Raw genomic sequence first — 26,773 nt, 5'->3', positions numbered from 1 at the left:
GGCGATCCTCTGCATCAGGCTGTGAATTGCTCCACCAGTTTGTTCAGCTCTCTGGCTCAGTTTCCGCATTCCACGCGCCAAGGAATTTTCCTAGCTTCTTACTATCCCGCCTCATACGTACTGCTGAAGTGATCACTGTACTTTATTTTGATAATAAAAAATTAACATATTATGTCATTATTATGAAAAATCCGTAACTTAAAATTCTGTTTCTTATGGAAATATACAAAAATACAACAAATAGTTCCCATCTCAAAAATGTAGAAAGAATAGTAATCCTTCAACTTCAACAGTTATCAACACATGGCCTACTTTCTTTCATCTGGTATGTGCCCTCTTCCCCACCCACACTAAATTATCAGTTCGGAGAGGTTTTTTTCCCATTTAATTGATTATTCCTTCTTTTCCATAAGTTACTTTTCCTTTTAGAAATTCTTATCAACATCACTTTCTTTTACGCATCTATTCCTTATTCTCATATTTTTTTCCCTTGTATCTTTTATCACTTTATTTTGGTTAAATTGCTAAGTTTGCTTCTAATCTACCAATTCTGCTTCCAACTTTGTTGTGTACTGCCTTCAGTGCAATTTTAAATTTGGTAATCATATTTTAAATGCAATCTTTTTTTTTAAAAGATTTTATTTTTTTTTAGAGACGGAAGGGAGGGAGAAAGAGAGAGAGAGAGAGACATCAATGTGCGGTTGCTGGGGGCTGTGGCTTGCAACCTAGGCATGTGCCCTGACTGGGAATTGAACCTGTGATGCTTTGGTTCGCAGCCTGCACTCAGTCCACTGAGCTACCGCCAGCCAGGGCCCAATCTTTTTTTTTTTTTTAAGACTTTATTTATTTATTTTTAGAAAGAGGGGAAGGGAGGGAGAATGAGAGGGAGAGAAACATCAATGTGTGGTGGCCTCTGAAGCTCCCCCTACTGGGGACCTGGCCTGCAACCCAGGCATGTGCCCTGACTGGGTATTGAACTAGCAACCCTTTGGTTTGCAGCCCCACACTCAATCCACTGAGCTATACCAGCCAGGGCTAAATCCAATCTTATGTTCCCAAATTGTTTGATTTTTATGAATGTTTATTTTGTTCTCCTAAATGCTATATATTCTTGGATCTTCTTGTGAATAAGAATCATAAAATTTTCTAAACTTTGTTTTCTATAGTGAATTTATTTTAGAGGGGCCAATTCCTCTGATTATTCCAGGTCAGGGATGGGCAAACTGCAGCTCTTCAGCTACCTGTTTTTGTAAATAAAGTTGTATTGTAATGCAGCTATGGCCTTTCATTTGCATATTGTGGGTGGCTGCTTTTGCATTATAAAGGCTGTGCATGATAGCTGTTTTCCTGTTACAACTGAAACTCTGTCTTGGGGCCACAGACTATATGGCCTGTAAACCCCAAGATATTTACTATCTGCCTCTCTACAAAGAAAAGTTTCTTGAGCTTTCCTTTCTAGGTGGTTTCTTACTTTTGAGTTTTGCAATGTTTTTAGAGACAGAGAGATTTCTCTTTATTTGGATGTCAAAGGGTTATGAACAAGGGGTTAGTACCAGAATCAAACGAAGCCCTTTTCAAATTTCGCCTGCCTGGGGCCCCACATTAGGCCTACCAAATTAGAGTTCTTTGTTGAAGTAACCTTCTTCACCATACTACCCGGGATCCGCTGTTCGTAATGTCCAGAAGTTGCCCCGACCGTTCTGCCTTGATGGGTAGCTCTGCGAGTTGTACCTGGAGAGGGTAACAGCCTGGCAAAAGTCTACTTGGAAGACTAGTTTCTTGTTTTTTAAATTTTAATTTTGTATTTTTATTACAGTTCATATACATTCAATATTATTTTGTATTAGTTTGAGGTATACAGCATAGTGGTTAGACAATCATATGCTTTACAAAATGTTCCCCCTGATATTTCCATACGTAGTTATTACAATATTGACTAGCTCCCCTGTGCTGTACTTTATTTACATCCCCATGACTGTCGTGCAACCAATTTGTATTTCCTAATCCCTTTGTTATATTCTCTTGCAGCGAGACATTTCACACGGAGACCAGAGGACAGTTATTTTGTAGAAATTTATTTATAAGGCCAATTAGTTACCTGCGCAGGGGCGGACTCTTCCAAACGTGCCGGAGGCACTCAGCTCCTAAGAGCCACAACCGAGAGTCGCGCCCTACATCTGTTTCACCGGATTTTTATAGAGAAAGCGAGCAAGCAAGCCTGGTACAGAAGCTGAGGTGGCATTTAGCAATTGGCTACATTTGTACAATGCGGCATACAATCATTGGTTACTTCAATATCAGCACCTGTAGGCAAAATTTCCTCTTGGTGGGCAAAGATAAGCAGCATTCATGCAATTAACTCTAATGCAATTTCCTAATTTCCTGAGATAATGCAATTTCCTAATTTCCTGAGATAATGCAATTTCCTAATTTCCTGAGATATTCTTGGCTCCCGACCAGGACCCATGCAATTTCACTGTTTAACTCTAACACCTTCACGTTTTTCGCCCACTTCCCCAACTCCCACCCCTCTGGCAACCATCAGTTTGTTCTCTGTATCTATGAATCTGTTTTGGTTTTGTTTGTTTGTTTATATTGTTCTTTATATTCCACATATAGGCGAAATAATATGGTACTTGTCTTTTTCTTGCTGACTTATTTCACTTAGCTTAATACCCTCTAAGTCCATCCATGCTGTCTCAAATGGTAAGATTTCATTTTCTGTGGCCAAGTAATATTCCATTGTGTATACATAACACAACTTTTTTATCCACTGGTCTATTGATGGGCACTTGGGTGGCTTCTATATCTTGGATATTGTAAATAATACTGCAATGAACATGGGCCTGCACATATTCTTTCAAATTAGTATTTTTGGTTTCTTTCCATGCATATATTGAAATATATGTATATATATATATTTCTCTGTATCTCTGTGTCTATGAGTCTGAAATTTTATATATATATATTGAAATATATACATACACACATCAAAAGAAACCAAAAATACTAACATATATATACACACAATATATACATAGAAAGAAACCAAAAATACTAATGATCTATATGCTAGATCATAAGGCAGTTCCATTTTAAATTTTTTGAGGACCCTCCATACTGTTTTCCACAGTGGCTGCACCAGTCTATATTCCCACCAACAGTGCACGAGGGTCCCCTTTTCTCCACGTCCTTCACAACGACTGTTGTTTGTGGATTTATTGATGACAGTCATTCTGATGGGTATGAAGTGATATCTCATTGTGGCTTTAATTTGCATTTTTCTGATGATTGGTGGTATTGAGCATTTTTCATATGTCTATTGGCTATCTGTATGTCTTTTTTGGATAAGTGCCTATTCGAGTCCTCTTCCCATTTTTTTAGTTAGGTTTTTTTTTGGTGTTGAGTTGTATGAGTTCTTTATAAATTTTGAATATCAACTCCTTATTAGATGTATCACTGGTTAATATCTTATCCCATTCAGCATGTTATCTTTTCATTTTGTTGGTAGTGCAACAAAACTTTGCTGTACAAAAAACTTTTAGTTTGAGGTAGTCCCCTTCATTTATTTATTTTTGTTTCCCTTGTCTGAAGAGATACATCAGGAAAAATATTGCTATGAGATATGTTTGAGAGTTTTACTGCCTATGATTTCTTCTAGGATTTTTATGTTTTTTTTAAAGATTTTATTTATTTATTTTTAGAGAGGGAAGGGAGGGAGAAAGAGAGAGAGAGAAACATTAATGTGCGGTTGCTGGGGGCTGTGGCCTACAGCCCAGGCATGTGCCCTGACTGGGACTCGAACCTGTGATGCTTTGGTTTGCAGCCTGCGCTCAATCCACTGAGCTTTGCCAGCCAGGATGGATTTTTATGGTTTTGAGTCTAACACTTAAGTCTTTAATCCATTTTTAGTTCAATCTTGTATACGATGTAAGAAGATGGTCTAGGTTCTTTTTTTTTTTTTGCCTGTCCAATTTTCCCAACACCATTTATTTTATAAACTGTCTTTATCCCATTGTATGTTCTTGCTTCCTTTGTCAAATATTAATTAGCATAAAGGTATGTGTTTATTTCTGGACTCTATTCTGTTTCATTGATTTATATGTTTGTTTTTATGCCAGTACCATGCTATTTTGATTACTATGGCCTCGTAGTATAATTTGATATCAGGTAGTGTGATACTTCTGACTTTTTGTTCTTCTGTCTCAGGATTGCTGTGGCTATTTTTTTTTTTTTTTTTGTAATTTCATATAAAAATTTTTTTAAGATTTTTATTTATTTTTTTTTAGGGAGGGAAGGGAGGGAGATAGAGAGAGAGAGAAACATCAATGTGCGGTTGCTGGGGGTTATGGCCTGCAACCCAGGAATGTACCCTGGCTGGGAATCGAACCTGGGACACTTTGGTTCCCAGCCCGCGCTCAGTCCACTGAGCTATGCCAGCCAGGGGCTCCATATAAAATTTTAAATTATTTATTATAGTTCTGTGAAAAACACCATTGGTATTTTGGTAGGAATTACATTGAATCTACAGATTACTTTGAGTAGTATGGATGTTTTAGTGATGTAATTCCTTCTATCCATGAGCACAATATATGCTTCCATTTATTTGTATCTTCACTTTCTTTCTTCAGTGTCTTATAATTTTCCAAGTACAAGTCTTATGTTCTTGGTTAAATTTATTCCCAGTTAGTTTTTTTTGGATGCAATTGTAAGTGTGACTGTTTTTCTTAGTTTCCCTTTCTGATATTTCCTTATTGGTGTATAAAAATGTAACCAATTTCTGAATATTTATTTTGTGTCCTGCTACTTTACTGAATCATTGATCAGTTCTAGTTTTGTTTTGGTTTTTTTTTTTTTGGTGGAATATTTGAGTTCTCTATATATAGCATTATGTCATTTTCAAATAATGACAGTTTTACTTCTTTCTTTCCAATTTGGATGCCTTTTATTTTTTCTTCTTGTCTGATTGCCATAGCTAGGTCTTCCAGTACTATATTGAATAAAAGAGGTGAAAGTAGACATCTTTTGTCTTGTTCCTGATCTTAAGTGAAATGCTTTAATTTTTTTTCCCCATTGAGTATGATGTTAGCTGTGGGTTTGCCATATATGGCCTGTATTAATTTAAAATGTGGTTCCTCTATTCCCACTTTGCTGAGAGTTTTTATCATAAATGGGTGTTGGATTTTGTCATATGTTTTTTTCTGCATATATTGGTATGATCATATGATTTTTATCCTTCATTTTGTTTATGTGATATATCATGTTAATTGATTTGCAGATATTGTATCAACCTTGCATCCCAGGAATAAGTCCCACTTGATCTTTTTTTTTTTAAATTAGAAAGATGGGAGGGGAGGGAGAGGGAGGGGGAGAGGGAGAGAAACCCAAAGTGATAGAGAAACATCAGTTGGCTGCCTCTCACATGCTTCCAACCAGGGACCTGGCCCACAACCCAGATATGTGTGTTGACCAGAAATAAACCTGCAACCCTTCAGTTTATAGGATGATGCTCCAAACAACTGAGCTGCACTGGCCAGAGCTTTATCTTTTTAATGTATTAATGAATTTGATTTGCTAATATTTTGTGGAGGATTTTTGCGTGTATGTTCATCAGGGAAATTGGCCTATAATTTCCTTTCTTTGTAGTTGAGAAGACTAGTTTTTTTTCTCTACACTTTTTCCTGATTCTCCTCTATGTTAACAGAAACTGATAGGAATCAAAGTGTTATTTTGAGGTGTTTTGGCTTGACATAAATAGCTACAATCATCAACTGAAATAAACTTGCATTTTAACCTCCTTTAGTTGGTTTCTTGCTCCTAGCATAGATTCTACACATACTAGAAAGTTCACATACAGAGGTATTAAACACTATCCTTATCTGGGGTGAAATTAGTTTGCTACCTCATAACAAAAATGGACTTTCCAAAAATGAGTCTTAGACTCTGAGTAGGCCAAAAAATGAACCACAGTTTTGGAATCAGTGTTAGTTTATTTAACTTTGGGAAAAGTACTTGAATTTTCTGGCCTTCTGATTCTTCAACCTTCAGAACTGTAGTTGGAGTTGAAAATTTTATTTCCTTCTGGCTCTAAAATTCTTAATGTCATGCCCGAGTATAGTCCTACAGCCTGTCATAGTAGTTGGCTTCAGGGAGTCTCTACAGAGGAGCCCTTGATGATTCAGAAGGCTGGTTTGGAGCAGGAAGAAAGGCATAAAGATATAGAAATTAACTGAGAAATAATATCATAGTTTTTTCCAAGACTGTCCAGGACTTACTAGGTCTTGTGACATAGTTTTCTTTTTTCATTGTCTGCCAGGTTTTATCTGTAGATTCTAGTGAACTTGAACAAGAGAAAGCTGCAAAACGTGGTTTGGAGAGTAACAGGGAAGGGCTGCTAGAAGCATGTCCCTTCACTAGACACTGAGGGACTCCTTCCAGTGGAGGACAAATGACACCAGAGGCAGAGGTGGTTGGGGGCAAGTGCAGACAGGCTATGGCAAGGCTGCAACTGGGCAAGCTGAGACTTGAAAGGTAGGTCCCTGAGAGTCTCAGGCCCTGGGGTCATACACCCACCCCAGGAAGATAGGGGATCTGTACTGATGGTCCCAGAGCAGGAAGAGGAAGGGCTGCTGCACTTCAGAGATCAGCAAAGTGCTGGCCACAGAGGTAGCCATAGGCTGCAGCCAGCTCTTCCCAGGTCTCTGTCAGCTCCAGTACTGTCTGGCGGCCGCACTACACAAATCTGAAGATCCAGGTCCTCTGTCAGCCTGCACAGGTTGAGTTGGTAAGAAAAGACCAAAAAAATTCTAGTTTCTCTATGACTGCTAGCATGTCCTGGTTGCACCTGACTTTAATGTAAGGCCTCATTGGAAGAGTGGGCTGGAACTTGGCCATCTCCAGCTTCTTCATGGTAGCCTCAAAGACAGAAGGGCTGAGAGCCTGCTCCACATCTTCAAGACTTTATGTCGTGTTTGGGGGTATCAGGATCACCATACTCAGATTATGAGACTGCTGCAGCTACCCTATCTTGGCCTTTAATGTTGGATCAGTGAAATGGGCCACCAGGTACTTCCTGCTGATCACCATGGACAGACACATTTATCACAGAGGATTTGAAATGGAAGTGCTCCCTCTTGGTTTTTGTGTGATCGAATGTGGTCTTCTACTTGGCACTCACGTTGATTGTGTTGAGGAGGACAAGGTGAGAGTCAGAGGGCAGGCTGTCTAGCAGCTGCTGATCTTATGGTTGATCTCCACCACCCTGATGTTTATGAGCTCCAAGTTAACATTACTGTCATTTCCCAGGACTCTGGGGGCTGCCTTACAGGTTCTGACAGGAATTCACAAAGGGGTCCCATATGGCCAGGTCTGGGTTGTGGAAGATTTGAGAGGCTGAGGTGAAGTCTTTGGATATGAAGACCCTCAGGGCCTGGTGGATGCAGGCAGAGTCCTTGGAGGAGAGGAAGACAGTCTCTAGGTTTTTCTTGGTGCTGTCCTTGGCCCCAAGCAAGGACCTGAGTGAGCAGACTGGTGATGCCGAAAGGAGAGAAAGCCATGTTGGTTTTGGTGTTCTTCCCTGCAGACAAGATGTGGGAGAGGTTTGTGGAGAAATCTTTCAAAGCCTCCTGCAACATAGTCTTTGCCGAAGGACTCTGAAATCAAGGCAGTAAGTGACAAGCCCTGGACCGAGGGGCCCAGTAGTGGACTGGGGAGTTGGTTGCATGAGTTGAGTAATTTAGTGGATGCAGGGCTGGGGGGCAGGTTATAAAATGCTATTGGCTCTTAGGATGCTTGAGTTGGTTGTCATCATGGTGGAAGAGCCCATGGTATGTTGAATGGATTGATTTCAGGGATCTCTTTTTCTTAGATGTTCCCTTCAGTTTTCCCAGGCAGTTGACTCTGGATTGGTGAGGCTATGGCTGATGCCATTTGGATTTGAGGAGACTCTATCTCCAGCTAGCAGCAGCAGCAGGAGAGTCGGCAGGGTCAGCCTAGAGGCCTTCTGGGCAGCAATGTCAGCCTGGACCCGTGAAGCCAACCAGCCTTGGGTCCAGCTTTGGAGCTGGCTTTGAGCCCTGGGGCCCAGGAGAGCCCCACCCACAGGGCCCACGCCTATTCCATTGTGAATTTTTTTTAAACTGACTTAATAAAGATGTTTCAAACCACATTTGGCCAGAATATGAACTTGTTGGATAAATCTGATTTTAAGAATTTTCTTCAGAAAATTGCCTCAAGTTGGCCTTGTGTTTTATATATTTTTTTATTTTTTATTTTTAAATCTAATTTATTTATTTCTAGAGAGGGAAGGGAGGGAGAGAGAGAGAGAGAGAGAAACATCAATGTGCGGTTGCTGGGGGTTATGGCCTGCAACCCAGGCATGTACCCTGGCTGGGAATCGAACCTGCGACACTTTGGTTTGCAGCCCGCACTCAATCCACTGAGCTATGCCAGCCAGGGTGTTTTATATTTTTGTTTAACTTAGATTTACATTTTGGATAGTCTCTTACACTTGATTTGACTTACTGAACTCTGTGAATAAAAGGGCCCAATGAGCATTAGAGTATATTTTACAGCAGTATAAGTTTTAAGAGCTCTTTCATCCTTTTCCTACTCATGCAGAAGTCCTATTAATGTCAGAGGGATTTACCGTGATTGAAATGAAGGGAGTCTGCATACTTGAAAAGTTTGTAAGCAGGCTTTAGGTTCGTAAGTGGTATTACATATTTATGAACATCATATAAAAGTTTCAATAGCACAAACATGAACAGAATAAAATAACATGTTGAAGATAAGTCTATGTTAACAATTGAAGAGCATCAGAGGGAAAATTGAACCAATTTCCTGAGTAGCTGTCTCGTTTTCTAACTTTAAAATTGGGACAGAGTTTTGGAGAAGCTCACCACTCTGGTTGAATAACGGAAGCACCTTCTCTCAGATCTAAGGTTCTGTACGTTTGAGTTAATATGTCAAGGATTACAAGGATAGACTATTTTCTTCCTGATGAATTTTTTCTTCTGTTCTCTTAAGTATTTTTTCTGCATCCACTCCTTTATCCTTTAATTTGAGTCAGGGAACAATGGGTAAGTGTTGTATCTCTATCATACAACTGATTAAAACAAAAAAATTAAACTATAGTTGGCATATGATATTATATTAGTTGCAGGTGTACGACGACATAGTGATTCAACACTTACACACTTTACAATGTAATCACCATGACAAGTCTATTAACTATCACCATGCAAAGTCATCACAATGTAAGTGACTATGTTCACTGCGTTGCACACCACATCCTCATGGTTAACTTATTTTAAAACTAGAAGTTTGTATGTCTTCTACCCCTTCACCGTTTTCCCCCTTCCCCACCCCCTCTACATCTAATTTTGGAGGACGAAGGATATAAAGCTCAGTGATGAACATTCCATTACACACTTTGGCATTGTAAGTGGGGTCTCTTTTTTTATCTCAATGTAAATACTCAGTGAGGAATATACCTGCTTCATTCTTCAAAGGTATTTAAGACAGATAAGGCTTAAGCAAATCTTTCTTTTGAGGTTATTACTAAATCTTTAACCATAGTGTGACAGGAATAAGAGGGAAGAGAGTGGAAGGTTCAGGGCGGCCGGTCCCATATACCCATCCAAGTATCTGGGAAAATACTTGGCCTATTGAACAGAGGAATAAATAGTTCAGTATCTGAGGCCCAAGACAAAAGGTAACTCCAACATGAGGCAATTGGCTGTTAATGTGAAAATAGAATTAATTCTAATCCCCTGATCCTTTCTGGTGTTTTAAGCAGTTCTAGTTATTAAAGAAAATTCATAACCACAAAGAGAAGAGATACTAGAAAGGATATCTTCAATTTGATAAGATACTGCATTACCTGCAAAATGGTCACATACTGGACTTTAATGTTATACTTGAAGAGAGTCCGTCATAATTGGAAGTCTAATCTTCCTGTGTAAAAAAAATCTGTGGCATTATGTCACAATATAATATCTAGGATGATCCATTAATGGACAGCATTTCTTGCATGACAACATGCTCTATGCAATTTGATGGCAACGTACAAAGTTTGAGATTTAGTTTTAAGTTAAACATGTAAAAATTCAATGCTATCTGTGCCCTTAAGAAATTGATTTGAAAAATAATTTTTTCATGTGGTTTAAAATGTTTGAAGACTGGTTGTGCATATGATGTTAGATATGATTGATAATGTGCATTAATTAGACATTCCATATAACCATTATATCAGAGAAAGAACAATAAATGTTATCATAGTAGGCAATCATCCATGGATTTGGGAGGCTTGCATTGTGGAAAATAATCTTTTCTATTGTGATGTTAATGTGGCTGAAATTTGGCCATCAGAGATATTGGGTAACATATGACTAATAGATAACGCGTATTTACTGTGTATCCAGTGCTTTATGCCCATTACCTCAATTGACTCTCATAATAACCCACAAAGATAGGTAATGCTATTATCTCTGCTTTAAAGATGATCATTTTAAGGACTTGTTCTCTCCAGTCTCATCCTACATGATCTAACCTATCCCCAAGGATTAAACACGTTCTTTATGCTGTTGATTTCCAAATTTATATCTCCAGCTAGGAGCCTTCTCTGAACTTTAAAAAAATTCATTTATTATTTTTATTTTTAAAAGGTTTTATTTATTTATTTTTAAAGAGAGAGGAAGGGAAGGAGAAAGAGAGGGAGAGAAATATCTGTGTGAGAAAGAGATGTGGATTGCTTGCCCCTCGTATGCGCCTCAACCAGGAGCTCAAGGGGCAGCCCAGGCATGTGCCCTGACCAGGAATCAAACTGGTGACCCTTCAACCGGTGACCCTTCACTTTGTGGGATAACACCCAACCAATGAACTACACCAGTCAGGGCCTGTCTTGAACTCTGACTCATATTTCTAGTCTCCTTCTTGACCTTTCGAAATGGTCTCACAAATATCTTAAACTTAACCTTTGCAAAAACAGAACCATTGATTTTTGTTAGCGGATGCTGTGTGTTGGTTGCCTATTCAACTTCATTTTCTCCTTCTTATGGGCAGGGCCCTGATTTGTTAGGTCTTCCACATCCCTCATCACCATATGGCTCAGGAGAAGATGACCCTGTCCCTAGCTCCAGGAGTAGATCTTGACTGATCTAAGTTAATCATGATCATCCAGTTCCTCTCATCAGTGATTGGTTAAAGATACATATATGAATGAATTTGAGGCAATGAGAGCTGTCTGCTGGGAGGCTCCTAGAAAAGACTTACCTCTCTTCTAAGTAGTTGCTAGGCAATATGGCCCATTTCTTCCTCTTTATGTTGTTGTATCTGGATGTGATGTTCCGAACTGAAAGCTATCTTGCTATCAATGGGAATACCCAACACCAGAGGAGGCCAAGACAAAGAGAATCACTGAAGGTAGAGCAGAAGACGCAATAAACCACATCTGGAATTTTCCATCTCTTGACCTCCTGTTACACGAGGTAATATTTTTCCTTGTTAACTCAATCTGAGTTCAAGTTTCTGTTATTTGCAGCCAAAGTGATCCTGATAACCATTTGCACCCCTAGAGTATTGGCCCTTTTCTTTTCTCTTCACCATCTACCCAGCTGCTCGAGTAGGAACCCCAGGATTTGTTATTTCACTTTCCTTCACCTACTTTATGTGAAATGCCTACATCCTTCAACTTGGAGAATAGTAACAGAGGGAGAAAGAGAAAAGCACTGTTACTTTTTCTATCCTGAAATTGAGAGAATAATATAATAGTAGCATACAATAAGTAAAGGGGTCAGGAAGAGGATCTGGCTGAGGAGGCAAAGAAGATAAATTTCATGAACCTGCTGAATTTGTCTTCTTGTTTTTCATTAAGATTTGAATTGAAAGTTAAAAGAAAAATCCCATATATTAGAGAAAAAGAAGTCTTAGAAAGAATATGCTTACTTCAAATTTTCTAATATGAGTAAGTTTTTATTTTTCTCCCTTGTAGTGTATATATAACATAACATTAAATAAAATCAACAAATCATAAGTTCACAATAAAACCTCTTGCACAGAGTATGTACTAAATGTAGTACAAATCCTAGATAATGTTTGGCGGTTGATTAATCCATCATCCTGATACTGCCACCTAAAATTCATAGTTAATTCACATGTTATATTCTTATATGTCAAACTGAAAAGCCACAGTGAAAACCAAACATACCCAGTAAATTTTAGAGAGATTCCCACAGTAATTTGTGGCAGTATCAATTATTATACAAAGTTCTTCATTATATGCAACTTTGACTTTAAATTTAAGTATATATCTATAAATATTTAGTTAATATATATCATGTGCCAAGCCCTGTGCTGAGGCTGCAGATACCAAGATGAGTAAGATCCAATCCCTCCTCAGAAGCATGGAAACAAATAACTGTAATGAAATGGGATAAGCACCGTGACCGTAACAAGTTTTAAGTGCTTGTTTTCACCATAGCATTTACGTAGGCTGTGGAAACCTGTTCATTTACTTTATACATAAAACATTACTCTTCGATGTAAATATTATCTCCTGTTATTCTCCTAGGGAGTCACTGTGCTTATTCATGACAAACTCTAAGTAGCTCCAGGCCTGTTAATATAGGATGTGAGAACTGTGATTACAGGGAACCTAGTTTGGGAGACATGTAAATAAGCTCACTCCCTTAACCACAGCAAGTAAAAATGACATAGTTTCACTCTCTGACAATTATGGCTAGAGTTGGATTAAGACATCCTAAGAATTTAAGCTATATCAAATGTAAAAATGATTCCACTCTATAATAAAGATTTACAATCTATTCATAAAAAAGAATACACACTTCATAGTGAGGAAAGCCTGTACTTTGCATATAGTTACATCAGATTAACTAAGAGGAGGCAATGAGGACAGAGCTAACGGGAAAAAGGGAGAGTGCAGAGAAAGAGGAAGAACTTCCCATCAGCTGGGCGTGGACTTAGATGCCTGATAGCCACATAACATATAGATCATTCATTCAATTAATTAATACTTACTTGAGTTCCTAAAAATTACAGTCACAGTAACAACAATAATAATAATTCGCCCTGGCTGGCATGGCACAGTAGATTGAGTGTTGGCCTGCGACCCAAAGGGTTGCTGGTTCAATTCCCAGTCAGGGCGCATGCCTAGGTTGTGGGCCAGGTTCCCAGTTGGGGGTCATGTGAGAGGCAATAGATCAATGTTTCTCTTGCACATTGATGTTTCTCTTGCTCTCTTTATCCTTCTCTTCCCCTCTGTCTAAAAATAAATAAATAAATAATTTAAAAACTAATAATAATTAATATTAACAGCCATCACACATTGAATGCTTACTACCTGCCAGGCACAGTACTATGTACTTCATGCACCTTATATATCCTATTTATATCTTAGAGGTAGGTACTATCATTATCCCTGTTTTGTTGACGTGGATTTTGAGGCACAGAGAAATCAAATGTCTTGTCCAAAACCATCAGCTAGTGAATGGTAGAGTCAGGATTTGTATCAAGCCATTTGCTCTCAACCACTATGTGTGCATCACCCACTATACTAGCCTTTGGGAATTTAAATAAACCAGAGTCCTTGTCCTGAAGTCCATAATTTGTTAGGAGAAAGAAAGTGCAAGTAATTACAGCAGAGTGTGATAACTACTATAATAAAGATGTGTAGAATACAGTGATTGTCCCAAGGAGGAATGATGAATTCTGCTTAGAGTGGAGGGTTGATGACATTTTGAAGAGGCGACATGTGAGCAGGAATTTAAAGACGGAGAGGCGTTTTTAGGCAGGCAGAGTGACAGTAAAGGTCGAGGAAGCATCATGGACCAAAGCTGAGGGTACTTTTGGTTGGGGTGAGGTACTCGGGAGAGACAGCCTGGAAGGAGAACTACAAGGATTTATCAGGCAAGTGGAAGAAATGTACAGAATTCTAAACAGTTGTATTATGTTTATTAATTTTTAGATAAGACATGTCTCTATTAACAGTTTATTCCAAGACAAAATAAGCCAATCATTTCAGAGAATTTACCATAAAATGGAACAACTTTTAATAAAATTGAAGGACTTAACCATTGCCTTCACTTTGAGGATGTCATTTTTAGGTCATTGCACATATGGACGTTTAAAAAAACATAATTTCCATCTTATTATGCTGCATTAAAATATCTTTTAAGTATTTTGACATAGACATGTGGATCCAGCTACTGGAATCAAAATTCTGGTGTTCAGAGAGGAAAAAACAAGTGAGGCAGCACACCTTACAGAAGGAAGTCTTGAGGCTTTTCTCTCTGTGAGGTACTTGGGAGAAAAATCTCTGCTTGGGGAAAGGTATCTAGCTAAAAATGAATCCTCATTTAGGTCCTCGGAGTTTTATAGGTGCTTCCATAAAGAATCCTGGGCTGGGGTCAGCTGGGTGGAATAAAGCCCTCTTGAGAATTTTCCCCTTTTAGTCTTCAGGCTTTCTTTCACCTTTTACCCACATCATTGACTAATACCATGAATTAGATCACTGACAGGTACAGATGAGTAGGCAGCAATGTTTCCAGTATGAGTCCATTAAGTAATCATATGATAATTAGGTAACTAAGTAATTATGACAATCATATGATAAATACAAATCATATACAATAACAATGTTATGATTACAATAGAAAGAGGTGTGCTCCCTCACAATAATTTTTTAATAATTTTTTGTGTACATCAAAATGCCATTTTAGTGCATTGCAATTTATTCAGTCTTCTTTTATTTTGATATTTAGGTTATTTCCAGTATCATTCTATTATAGATAGTAGTGTGGTAAATATCTTAACACACATAATTTTTTCCTCATGTTATTTCCTTTGCACAAATTCCCTGGAGTGAGAGAAAAAACTGATATTTTCATAGTTTTTCTTGTATGTTACCGTATGGCTTTCCAAAAAGGTTGTAGTAATTATAAAGGCACCAGAAGTATCAGTGACCAATTTAATCACATACTTCACTGACATTGGGTATCATAATTCAACAACAAAAAAATAGTACTTATATAAAAATTGGAGTAGAATAGTACTTCAAGTTTATTTTGATTTGCAATTCTTTGAGGAACTACAAGGATGGTCATTTTATGGATGCTCTCATTGAATGTAAAAGAACATTTCAACTATGACTTAAGGCAAGTCTACGTAGTTATAACTTAAAAGAATAAGACATTAGAATTTATAACAGTTTATTAAATACTTTCACAATCAGAAAAGGATCCCATGAATTTAAATGAAATTATATCATCATAAAGTTTTTCCTGGTCCTTGTCAGAATTCAAAGATATAGTTATACAGCAGTTTCAGTCAACCAGTGTACCCATTGTTGGACCCTGTCTTTTTCATTTGAGATTACATTTTTTATGCATTAAAACAGTATACTTATTTTTAAAAGGTTATAAAGGGTTTGACTTTATTAATACACTATGTGATTTTTTTCATATATCCAGCTTCAGGATTATTTTAAAATTTCCATTACTATAACTAGTACTATAGAAATTATTATTCTTCCTTTTGTTTCCATTTGATTATTCCCCTTGGAATGTTATCTCAGAAGTAGAATTATGGGGTCAAAGGATATGTTTAATTTTATTGTACTTGTTAACATAATGATGAGGTTATTGTGATGAACTAAACTCCTATTTTAAAACTTTCACTTCAATTGAAACCAAGGTGTTTTCCATTGAACTACAAATGTCTATAGTGAATATTTTAGAAAAGGAGAAATGTCAAAAAGATTCTGGAAATTATTTTAAATAACTGTTCTAGAAATAAATTTATTTTATATTTACCAATCATTGAAAAATTTGCATAGAATTAGAAGGGGATTAGAAGTCATTAAGTTCAACTTTTTAACCTCTCTACACCTTAGTTTGCTAGTTTGCAAAAAGCATGTAATAATAGGGTTGTTGTGAGACCAAAACAAGAAAATACATATAAAACACTTAGCTCATGGTCTGACACAAGTAAATTATCCATAAATCTGTCATTATTACAGTATAGCTGTTATAGTTAGCAGATACCAAATTGAAAGGTCATATTCCTTCATTCATTTATTGGTCATTTAAATGGTAGGCACTGTGCTAGATTTTGGTATGCAAAAGTCAATAAAATTTGTCACTGCCTTCATGGGGCTTATGTTCTAGGGAGACGGGTGTCCAACCTTTTGGCATATCTGTGCCACACTGGAAGAAGAAGACTTGTTTTGGGCCACACATTAAATACATTGAGACATGTAATCACAAAAAATTCTCATAATGTTTTAAGTAAAATTACAATTTTGTGTTGGACCTCATTCACAGCCATCATGGGCTGCATGAGGCCTGTGGGCCACAGGTTGAACACCCATGTAGGATATGGATAAGAAATATATCGTGCTAGATGGTGATTGTGCTATGGAGAATAAAGCAAAACTCGAAAAGTGGAGTATGTTATGTGGGAATTACTATTGTATATATGTTAGTTAGGGAAAGTCTCCCTAACTTGACGGCATTTAGGCAAAGACCAGAAAGAAGACAGGGAGTTAAAAGAGAGTTCTGGACAGACTTTTACATGGAAATATGGTTAAACTTTTGAATATAGGGACCAATTCTTTCAGATTTTGGTACCACAACCTAAACTATGTAGGAGACCTGAACTATATTGCATTCTATATTATGTGTTGGAAAAGGTGAGATCATCACTATGATTACAGCTACATTTTATTATTTTACTTACAAAAATCAACATTTTATTTTTTGCATGGATAACACCTTCACACGATTCAAATATGAAAAAGTATGCATAGGTAGAGAAGTCTCTCAGTCCTGTACTCATCCATACAGTTCTCATGGCTGCCAACAAACACCACATTGGATTTTTTTTTTATCTTGCCAAAGACTTTATTTTAAAAAACATGGATATATAAGCCAGTTAAAGGTTTGCTTAAACAATGAAAACCATCAAAACAGCTTTCCAGGAGCCTCCATCTTTAAAAAAAAGTCAATTACATTTGCTGCAGGTGCCCAAGATTCTCCACCTACTCCCAGCTAAGGATCGGGCCGGGGAAACCGGAAACGCCCTGGGGTGAGTTAAAGTGAACCGGAAGTACTTCCAGAAAAGTGCTTGAGGCGCTTGGCTGAGGTAAGTGAGCCTAGCTCGAGGGTGGACTGTTTAGAAGCAGTCCTAATCTTTTCAAAAGTTCAGGGTTCATGTAAGGATTTAACCCGCATCTGTGGCTGCTTGATCCTCCCCGTTCTCGCTGTGGCTGCTGAGTGGTTTGCTTGCCCAGGAGCCTCCCAACTGGGGTATTGGTGATGTCTAGAACCTTCCACCTGTAGGTCGAGGGAGAAGGGATTACCCTCAGACGTCTCGCTTTGCTGGTGGGTCTCGTGGTTTTTCCTGAATTGCTGTCACGGCTGCTAGTTAGTATGGTGGGTCTGGTCTTTTCATCATAGAGAAGCTCTGATGTAGTCTCTATACTTGCTTTTTATGGGTTTTGTTTGTTTTGCTTTGAAACTTCACGTTTGCGTTACGAATGCAAGGCAGTCATGTTGGTCATTCCTGTGAAAATTTTCAAACAAGTCTGGCCCTCCAAGTTTGCGACCTTTTGAATTGTGACAGGTGAATCTGAACCTTCTTCGGCGGTTGCTACTTCGTAGCGTGTTGGAAATATAATGCAGGAATTCTAGGGCAATGAGCGGCTGGCCGGAAGTGAGTGAATCCCCAAGGAAGTGTCTAGAGTGTTCTTGATTCTTACGGCAGCTTTATTCCTGCGGAAGCGCCTCGCACAAGCCGACTGGAATGGAATTTCCTGCCAGTTCTGGTAATGCCGAATTGTAGGTGTAAATGATTCTTGTCATTGTTTTAATCCGGCATTTGGCTTTTGGACACAATCAGTGATAACTCTCAAGGCATTATTTATAGGAGCCTCTGTACAGGAATACCTCGGAGATGTTGTGGGTGTGGTTTTAGACCACTGCAATAAAGCCAGTACTAATCTTTTTGCACGAGGAGGGTCTTGCCGTGAAATTGTAATAAATAAATAAATAATAAAAATAAAGAAATATAATAAAATAGCCCCCATACCTTTGTGGGGTGCAGTAAAGGAAAGGTCATTGTAATCGGTACACTCTGTTTAGAAAGAAAATGTGAAGATTCCACTAAGAATCTTCCACTTAGATGAACGAAATCCTTTACCTTTTGATTATTTGCTATTTTGCCTTAGTTGTGATAAATGTCTATGGCTGTGTTTGTTTTGTGCCTTGAAGGAAAAACTCTTTCTGAAACCTGAAAGTAGTCCAACCTGAAAATCAGTCGATTCAATGAGGGTGGAATTTTTTCCTCAGTCCTTCATAGTTCTCTTCTCATTTTTTTAGTCAATTTGAGTGTTTGTGATAACCCGTTCTGGTTTCTAGGTTGGATTAAAATAGCTATTGAATTTTTAAACATCATATTCCCCGTCTTGATGACTTATAAATTGTGCTAATGTAACTTGAGAGAATATTTTAATTTTTATACTGCTTCATATCATAATACCAGGAAGGAACCTACTATCAATTTTTTTATCATAGTGCCCACTGGGTGGCAGCATAGTGTTTTTAGTTTCTTCAGCTTTGACTGGATTTCCTAAGTACTGATGCTGTAATAGTGTTATTCTGATAATGATAGATATCTACCATAGGTTGAATGTTTATTACATGCCAGATGCTGGGCTAACTCCTTTATGTGCATTTTCTCATTTAATCCTAAATAACAAATCTCAAAACCTGTGACTTAAGTATTTCTAGTATTCTTTAAAAATTTTTAAATTATTTTTATTTTTTCCCTGCTCCTCCGGCCTAGTGTTCTTTTTAGATCATACGAGGAAGCTGTGGGAAAGAGAATAAATAATAATGCAATGCCAATAACTACACAGCCAATAAATGGCAGGGCCAGAATTGAAACACAGGTGCTTTCATAGTAAGCAATTGATTTCATAGTAATCATATTAAAGCCATTGTAAGCTTGACCAAATAGTGAAGAACCAGCAGTTAATATGAGAAACCTGTGGATATTTTGAAAGAGGTGAAAATTGAATATTGGTTTTATATAATGTGCTTCAAAACAGCTGAGGGTGCATGGTTTCCAAAAGGCGGTATTTCCTAAGTTGTGTTCCAAGAAATGCTAGTTCTGTAAGAGGATTCAATTAAAAAAAAAAAAAAAGGTTCCTGTGGTCACAAATGCTCTTGGAGATTCATTAAAGGTGGAAAAAGTCCTGCAGTAAAGAAACCTGTTTAACCCAACTTTTTTTTAACTTATAACATTCTTATGTTTTTATGATTACAGCCCATGTTAAGAAATGCTTTATACATGCAGGCCAGTATAAACACACACACACACACACACACAACTTAAATAAAATTCACATAAGGCAATATTTACCTTTACTACTCTTACGTTTTCTAGCTTAGCCTTTCATTACAAAAAAAAATCTGGTTCAAGACCTTTTACACTGATACCTTGACCAGGTTTTACTGCAGTAGACCTTGGGCTCTATTTTTTATTTGAAGCACGTATTGATGGAACACACTGAGGGAAACGTGTAGAAGACTGTGGTTGAAGGGAGGGATTGATGTAATGGTAAATATCTTTGATGATGTTAATATTTTTCTGTCAGTCCTGGTAATAGTTGAATGAAGACAGTATTTCTTATTGTGAAATTATTTTTCATAAATCAGGCATCTAGCAAAAGTGAGACTATAGAACAGTTTTATACATTAGACTTTCCAGAATACATTCTTTGGAACATACATTGCTGAAAATATTAGTTTGCTTTATGAATTATAAAAAAGAGTGTCCTGTGGTTAAGATAAACTTGGAAATTTCGGGTTAAAGTTAAACAGCTTTTAACTGTGCTGACGGTAGTATTAATCCCTAAGATGGGGAGTTAGTACACAGCATTTTCCAGATTTATTTGACCAGGGAATCTGTTTTTAGAGATGTACCTTGTGGACCTTGTGCCTTTTAGAATGCACTTTGGGAAATGATTATGAAGATAATAAAGGCAAAAATGTTTTGTTGTAATGTACATATTTTAGGTAAAAACTTTATTATAAACTTTTCATGTAATTTTTATAGCTCAGTTAACTCTTCATTAATGGAGACATGATAGAGAATGTCAGGAAGCCCTTTAGCATTCTTAGTTTTCTTATGACCCATGGAAACTTTCTGTTAATAAAAAAGTCTTTATGAAATTCTCTGGCACTGATTAATTTCATATAAAACTAAAACTCTTAGTTTTAATTTAAGTTTGATGAGCAATAAACTTCCAGCTGTGTTAGAATCAGCCTTTATTAAGACATTTTGGCAATTTATTTTTGTTTCATATTTGGAAAAATTTGGAGTTTAATTTAAAGGTTATTAGTATTTTAAGAAATTTTTAAAGGATTTTCCTACATTTTATTTATAAGGTGGCCAAAATTAGTGTTTATGTACTTGATCCAAAGATCTCTGTTGTGTTGCTTTAGATTAGTTAAATTTATAATACCTTTAATAGTTTATTTCATGTTCCATAATGATCCTTATGTAGAGAATTCCCAATTCTTTAATTTCCTTCTTACATTTCAGGCCATTCATGTCTAGAATTAAGTATTTCTTTTTTTTTTTTAATATTATTTATTTATTTTTAGAGAGGGAAGGGGGGGGAGAGACAGACAGACAGACAGACAGACATCAATGTGCGGTTGCTGGGGGTTATGGCCTGCAACCCAGGAATGTACCCTGGCTGGGAATCGAACCTGGGACACTTTGGTTCCCAGCCCGCGCTCAATCCACTGAGCTATACCAGCCAGGGCCGAATTAAGTATTTCTAAATGTGAACATTTATATATGAAATTCCTACTTCTTTTAAAAAAGATTATTTATTTATTTATCTTTAGACAGAGGGGAAAGGAGGGAGAAAGAGAGGGAAAAATACCTCAATGTGTGGTTGCCTTTTGCGTGCCCCCAACTGGGAACCTGGACCGCAAGCCAGTCATGTGCCCTGACTGGGTATAGAACCTGCAACCCTTTGGTTTGCAGGCTGGCACTCAATCCACTGAGCCACACCAGCCAGGGCTGTACTTCTTTTTTTTTAAACAAGGAGAAGTTTGGGCCCTGGCTGGCGTAGTTCAGTGGATTGAGCACGGGCTGCGAACCCAAAGTATCGCAGGTTCTATTCCCAGTCAGGGTACATGCCTGGGTTGCAGGCCATGACCCCTAGCAACCGCACATTGATGTTTCTCTCTCTTTCTCCCTCCCTTCCCTCTCTAAATAATAAATAAAAATAAAATCTTAAAAAAAAACCAAGGAGAAGTTTGGCAAAGGTTTTATTGTGAATAGAGAATATTTTACTTATAATAGTATCAAATATTTTCTTTCAAGAAACTCAGTGTTTTAATAATTTTACATAATGTATAGTAATTTAATAAAATATTTATCAAGTGTTCCCAAAGCATGTTTCCCACTACAGGTTAATTAACCTTCAAACATGAGTTAATGAAAAAATAACATTAGTTATGGTGCATTATCAATTGATGCAAAAAGTACAAAATTATGCATAATAGATTATAAGAGAATGGGGCAATATACCTAATAAAATGCTGATCATATGGTACAGGCAGCAAGTACAGTTCAGAAAAGGAGAGATTGGTGTGAGCTAGATTCATAAGAAAAACTTCACAGAGGAAATGGAATTTGTCATGATTTTTAAGTATGTTTAGCCCTGACCAGTGTGACTCTGTTGAGTGTCATCCCTCAGAGTGAAAAGTCACCTGTTTGATCTGTCAGGGCACATGCCTGGGTTGCAGGTTCAGTCCTCAAGTCAGGGCACTTACAGGAGGCAGAAATGGATGTTTCTCACATCGATGTTTCTCTCCCCCTCTTTCTCCCTCCTGTCTTCTCTCTCTAAAAATAAATAAATAAAATCTTTAAAAAATATGTTTGAACAGAGAAGATACTGGAAGGCATTCCTTATGAGAGAGCAGAATGTGTAGGTGTTGATCAGTCAAGCTCCTTAACGTGGCAATAAAGACCCCCAAGACCTACCCGCGTCTCAAGTCTCATCTGATCCCCTCCTAGCCTTTTATGTTAGACTTGAATCTCAAACTGTTTTTAGTTACTCATTTAAAATGATGTCTCTCCCACCTGTGCCCTTGCTTATGCTGTTTTTCTCCTCTAAAATAACCTTACCTAATTTTTCAGTTTGCTGTCTTCTTAACTTTTAAGATTTTTAGCCCAGAAGTCACTTTCTCCTTGTAGTTGCTGACCTTCCTAAGCTGTCTGGGATTTTCCCTTTCTGGATTAGAAGCCCCTCTTTTCTCCTGCCATAATACTCTCTAGGGATCTCTACCATTGCACGTTGTATTAGAATTATCTTTATGTATCTGTATCTCCCTCTACCAGAGTTCCTTGAGGACAGGGTCTCTGTATTTTTTCTAATCATTACATTTTGACTATAGAAGTGTTCAACAAATGTTTGTTGAATGAATGAAAACTTTTATTTATTTATATTAATATTTTCAGACTTTAAGGTTCTCCTTAGTGCTAGTATTTTGAAATTTATTGAACAAATCAGGCTCACACCTGATTTTATAATACTATTCTATTCATTTCTAGGACTTCAACATCTTTGTAACCGTGCTTTCTAAGAAGGGAGAGTATTCTCTACTTTCCCTAAGAGTGTTCTCTTTTTTTCCCTAAGGTCAATCATTCATCAGTGTATTTCCCTTCTACCTGGCTCCCAGACCTCACTTCTTCAGTTATTCCCTCTTCATATTTAATCCCTCCATCTTTACTGGCTTCTTTCTGTAAGGTGTAAAATGTTTCAGTTTCTCTCCTATTCCCTATTCATTGATTATTTATAACCTTAAACTACTACCTGTATCTCATTTCATAGCTCATTTTATGAAAACTGCTCATCAGTGACCTTCTACTTTTCAAATCAATTTGTGTCAGTAAGAACTATCATGTTATCCTTCTATCGCCAAAGGTGATTTTCCCTTTAACTATTTTTTTAATTCCTCAATAGCCTAAGATTTCTTCTTCATAGGTTAATTATATCAGAACTATACTGCTACAAGTAGCACTGATACCATTTACTCCAGTTTGCTATTGCACTTATCACTATTTTGGTTAATGAGGTTATTTATAAATTAACAAATAAAAATTTAAGCTTGGTTTAACATTCTTATAGATAGCATAAATGAGGCTCTGGCGTGTGTACTTTGAACCCTTTGAACATTTAGAGCACCCTTTTTTTTAATCTGTGGTGCTTTTTTTTATAGCGTTTTTTTATAGCATGCTTAGTGTTATCATGTCTGGGGTTACACTTATTTGAATAAATACTTTATTCACCTTTCCAAACCTTGAAGGTAGAGATCATTGATTCAAATCTGTATCACCTGCAGTTTTTTGAATAGAGGAATTTATTGAATTATATCATTCTTGTTCTTTATTGTCTCTATAAGAAGTCTAATTTTAAAAATTCATATGTGGATGTTTTTGCATATTCCTTCATCACATAATTGTTCTTTAGGTATTTTTTAGCATTGAACACTTAAAGTATATCACAGTTACAGGAAACACTCAGATTGCATGTGCTACTTTATTTGACTCATTGTTTCCTAGTGTCCTACTCTCTACTTTTCCAAAGCGTATGAGTGATCTGTTAAATTCAGTGCAACGTGCACTGCAACAAATATTGAGTGCTTGACTTTTGTAAATTATTGTATTAGGCAGTGTGAGGATATAAAAGTGAGTAAGATTTGACCACCAGTCGAAGAACTTAAAATATAATGATTAACACAACTGTTGCTAATACAAGATAGTATATGAGTCATGTTCTGGTAATTTTTCTCAATCTTCTTCTATATATATACATATATATGCACACACACTAGCTTGCATATAATTAATACAGTTTTCACACAGGAATTCACTTTTTGTGGCAGATATCTGTATTTTACATCTAAATATTATATTTCTAATTACTTATGAAGGAGGTATGCTTATAAGACTGATTTAGCATTTAGTTCAAGTCATAAGAGTATTTCTGAGAATAAAGGCAATACAATGATACCAATTTATGGACTATTTAAGAAAAGGAAACTTGGAAGTTATAACTCTTTAACAAAAATTGTTTAGGGAAAAAGAGTTTAGTTACTGAAAAATCAAATTGTTTTTTGTATTTATAAAGCTGTTGTTAATGATTTTGTTTATACTCTTTGAATGTTTTAGGTAATGTCAAAGCCCACCAATCGTTATGCTGTGAAACGATAGTGTGAAATTGATGCTGTTATAGTATAACAATAAGGATGTGACTCATGTATTTTATGTACACATGCATTCAACTGTAGTGACAAATGGCTTCATGCTGTGTGATTAAATGCATATTAGCGTTTGCCCTAGGCATTTGATTATTACCATCTTTACTTCATTACATTACCACACTGTATGGCCATATAATTTATAAGATAATACACACATCACTTTGTTGCTGATAGGAATTATTCTGTTTTATGGATGGTGTCCTTTAATTTTGCCTTTCATGGATTATAAAATTGGTTAATATCTGCTGAAGTGAATCACTGGAGAAGCAAATAAAGATGTTGGCCTCAGGTCACAGTGTCATTTGTGATACTGGCAAAATCTTACAGGCTCATTTATCCCTGTACATGATTGATAACAGCATGGGTTAAATGGAGAAAGCTTTGCTTCTATTAAAGGATCATCATGAATGAAGGCCTCCCACTTAATAGTCAGGCATGATGAGAAGACAAGGGACTATCTACAGGTCAAATTAAATAACTTAAATAATTTAAGTAGAATGACAGTGTAATTTGTCCATTTTGTGTTATTACTCTGACCCCTATCAGGATTATAGACTAACTTTCCACTGTAGAGTATTTAAGATGTAATTTTTAATAAATACTTTCAAAGATTTAAAAGCCTTTATAGCTTTTAATTGTAGTAAAATATAGATTTTTATAACATGCTTTAAAGAACACTAAAAAGAAAAGCAGCAATACTGTAAAAATAGGATCAGTAATATGGTGAATGGTGAGGTACTGCTTTAAGCCTTTTATAATATATTTATAATATGTAAAATATATTATAAAATATTAAATATTATTTTATACATTTCCAATGCATATTTACAATGAAATATTTATTATACAATATGAATAGTTTTAAATATATTTATTATATCTATATTTATTATAAATATTTATATTATAAATGATAAAGTTATTATAAATTACTAAACAAACTACAAGAGTTTTTTAGTTATGCTTTGAAGCCAAATGCTAAAAATAAAGATATGGTCAGTATTTTTTAATGACTACTTTCATATGTGGAATCACTGTTTGAGTTTAACTATTCAAGTTGTGATTTAAAATATGAAAAGATTTAAATTTTTGGAGATTACATGTTTCTTTTAAATGACCAAAAAAGCACGTTTTGTGCATATAAGTATCCTCATTTCTTGTCCACTGGCTTTTGGATCCCTGTTATAAGCCAGGACTTTAATATATGACCTCATACCATATGAAACAACTGTCATTGTCCCTGTTATACAGATGAGGAAACTGAAACCCAGAGAGGTCACATAGCTAGTAACGGGAAACAGAATGCGAATCCACATCTGTTTTGGATTCTGTTACAGGAATCTACAAACATGCACATATCTTTTTCAAAAGCACATATTAAAAATCTGTATTTACCATACAATTTCAAAATCGGTGCATTTCTCACTTTATTAAGCTGTCTTATAACAGCATTGTAAAAACTTTTTTTGCACTGTGACCCACAGTAGGAAATATTTAACATTGTCATCTAGTATACATACATGTATTTACATTTATATATAATTAAAACAAAAGTTTTATGAAGTTTACTACATGTGAAGATTGCTATTCTAATCTGTTCTCTTTCATGGTAAGTGCCGCTTGGAACTAAGCTGATTTCATGCCTCTCTAATGGTTTTCAACTGAAAGAATTCTGTACCAACTTAAAATATATGCAGTAAAGTGTTTACCTCCACTGTATAATTTATATGTACTCTTTATAGAAAAGAACAATAGCCCTGGCCTGTGTGGCTCATTGGATTGAATGCTGGCTTGCAAACCAAAGGGTGGCCAGTTAGATTCCTAGTCAGGGCACATGCCTGGGTTGTGGGTCAGGTCCCTTGTAGGGGCAGCGCTAGAGGCAACCACACATTGATGTTTCTCTTCCTCTCTTTCTCCTTCCTCTCTCTCTAAAAATAAATAAATAAAATCTTAAAAAAATTTTTTTAAAAGAACAGTGAAGGGTAACATCACTCTGCTTTTGGTCACTGAAAGACAACAGTTAACAGTTTGATATATTTACTTTTTTTGTTGTTATTCTACACAGTTGTCCCAAGCTTTCCCCCTTTGCCTTTTTCCGCTCCCATAGTCACTTTCCCCACTGTTGTCCATGTCTCTGGGTTATTTATGCATGTTCTTTGTCTAGTCCCTTTCCCTTCTTTCCACCATTATCTCCCTCCTCTCTCCTTTGTTCACTTTTAGTCTGTTCCATGTTTCCGTGCCTGTGGTTCTATTTTGGTCATTAGTTTATTGCTCATTAGATTCCTCTTATTGATGAAATCATATGGTATTTGGCTTTCACTGACTGGCTTATTTCACTTGGCATAATATTCTCCAGTTCCATTTGTGCTGTTGCAAAAGGTAGGAGTTTTCTTTTTGCTGTGTAGTAT

At 36.6% G+C, this 26,773-nt stretch overlaps 1 pseudogene; it reads right to left on the bottom strand.

Moving 5' to 3' along the window:
• Positions 1 to 6,511: 6,511 nt before the first annotated feature.
• On the bottom strand, positions 6,512 to 7,723 carry LOC114498989 (annotated as a pseudogene).
• Positions 7,724 to 26,773: the final 19,050 nt, after the last annotated feature.

The sequence above is a fragment of the Phyllostomus discolor genome, chromosome 6, assembly GCF_004126475.2.
Source record: "Phyllostomus discolor isolate MPI-MPIP mPhyDis1 chromosome 6, mPhyDis1.pri.v3, whole genome shotgun sequence".
NCBI lineage: Eukaryota > Metazoa > Chordata > Mammalia > Chiroptera > Phyllostomidae > Phyllostomus > Phyllostomus discolor.
The sequence above is the reverse complement of the archived record's forward strand: the minus strand, read 5'-3'. Positions and strand labels throughout refer to the sequence as shown.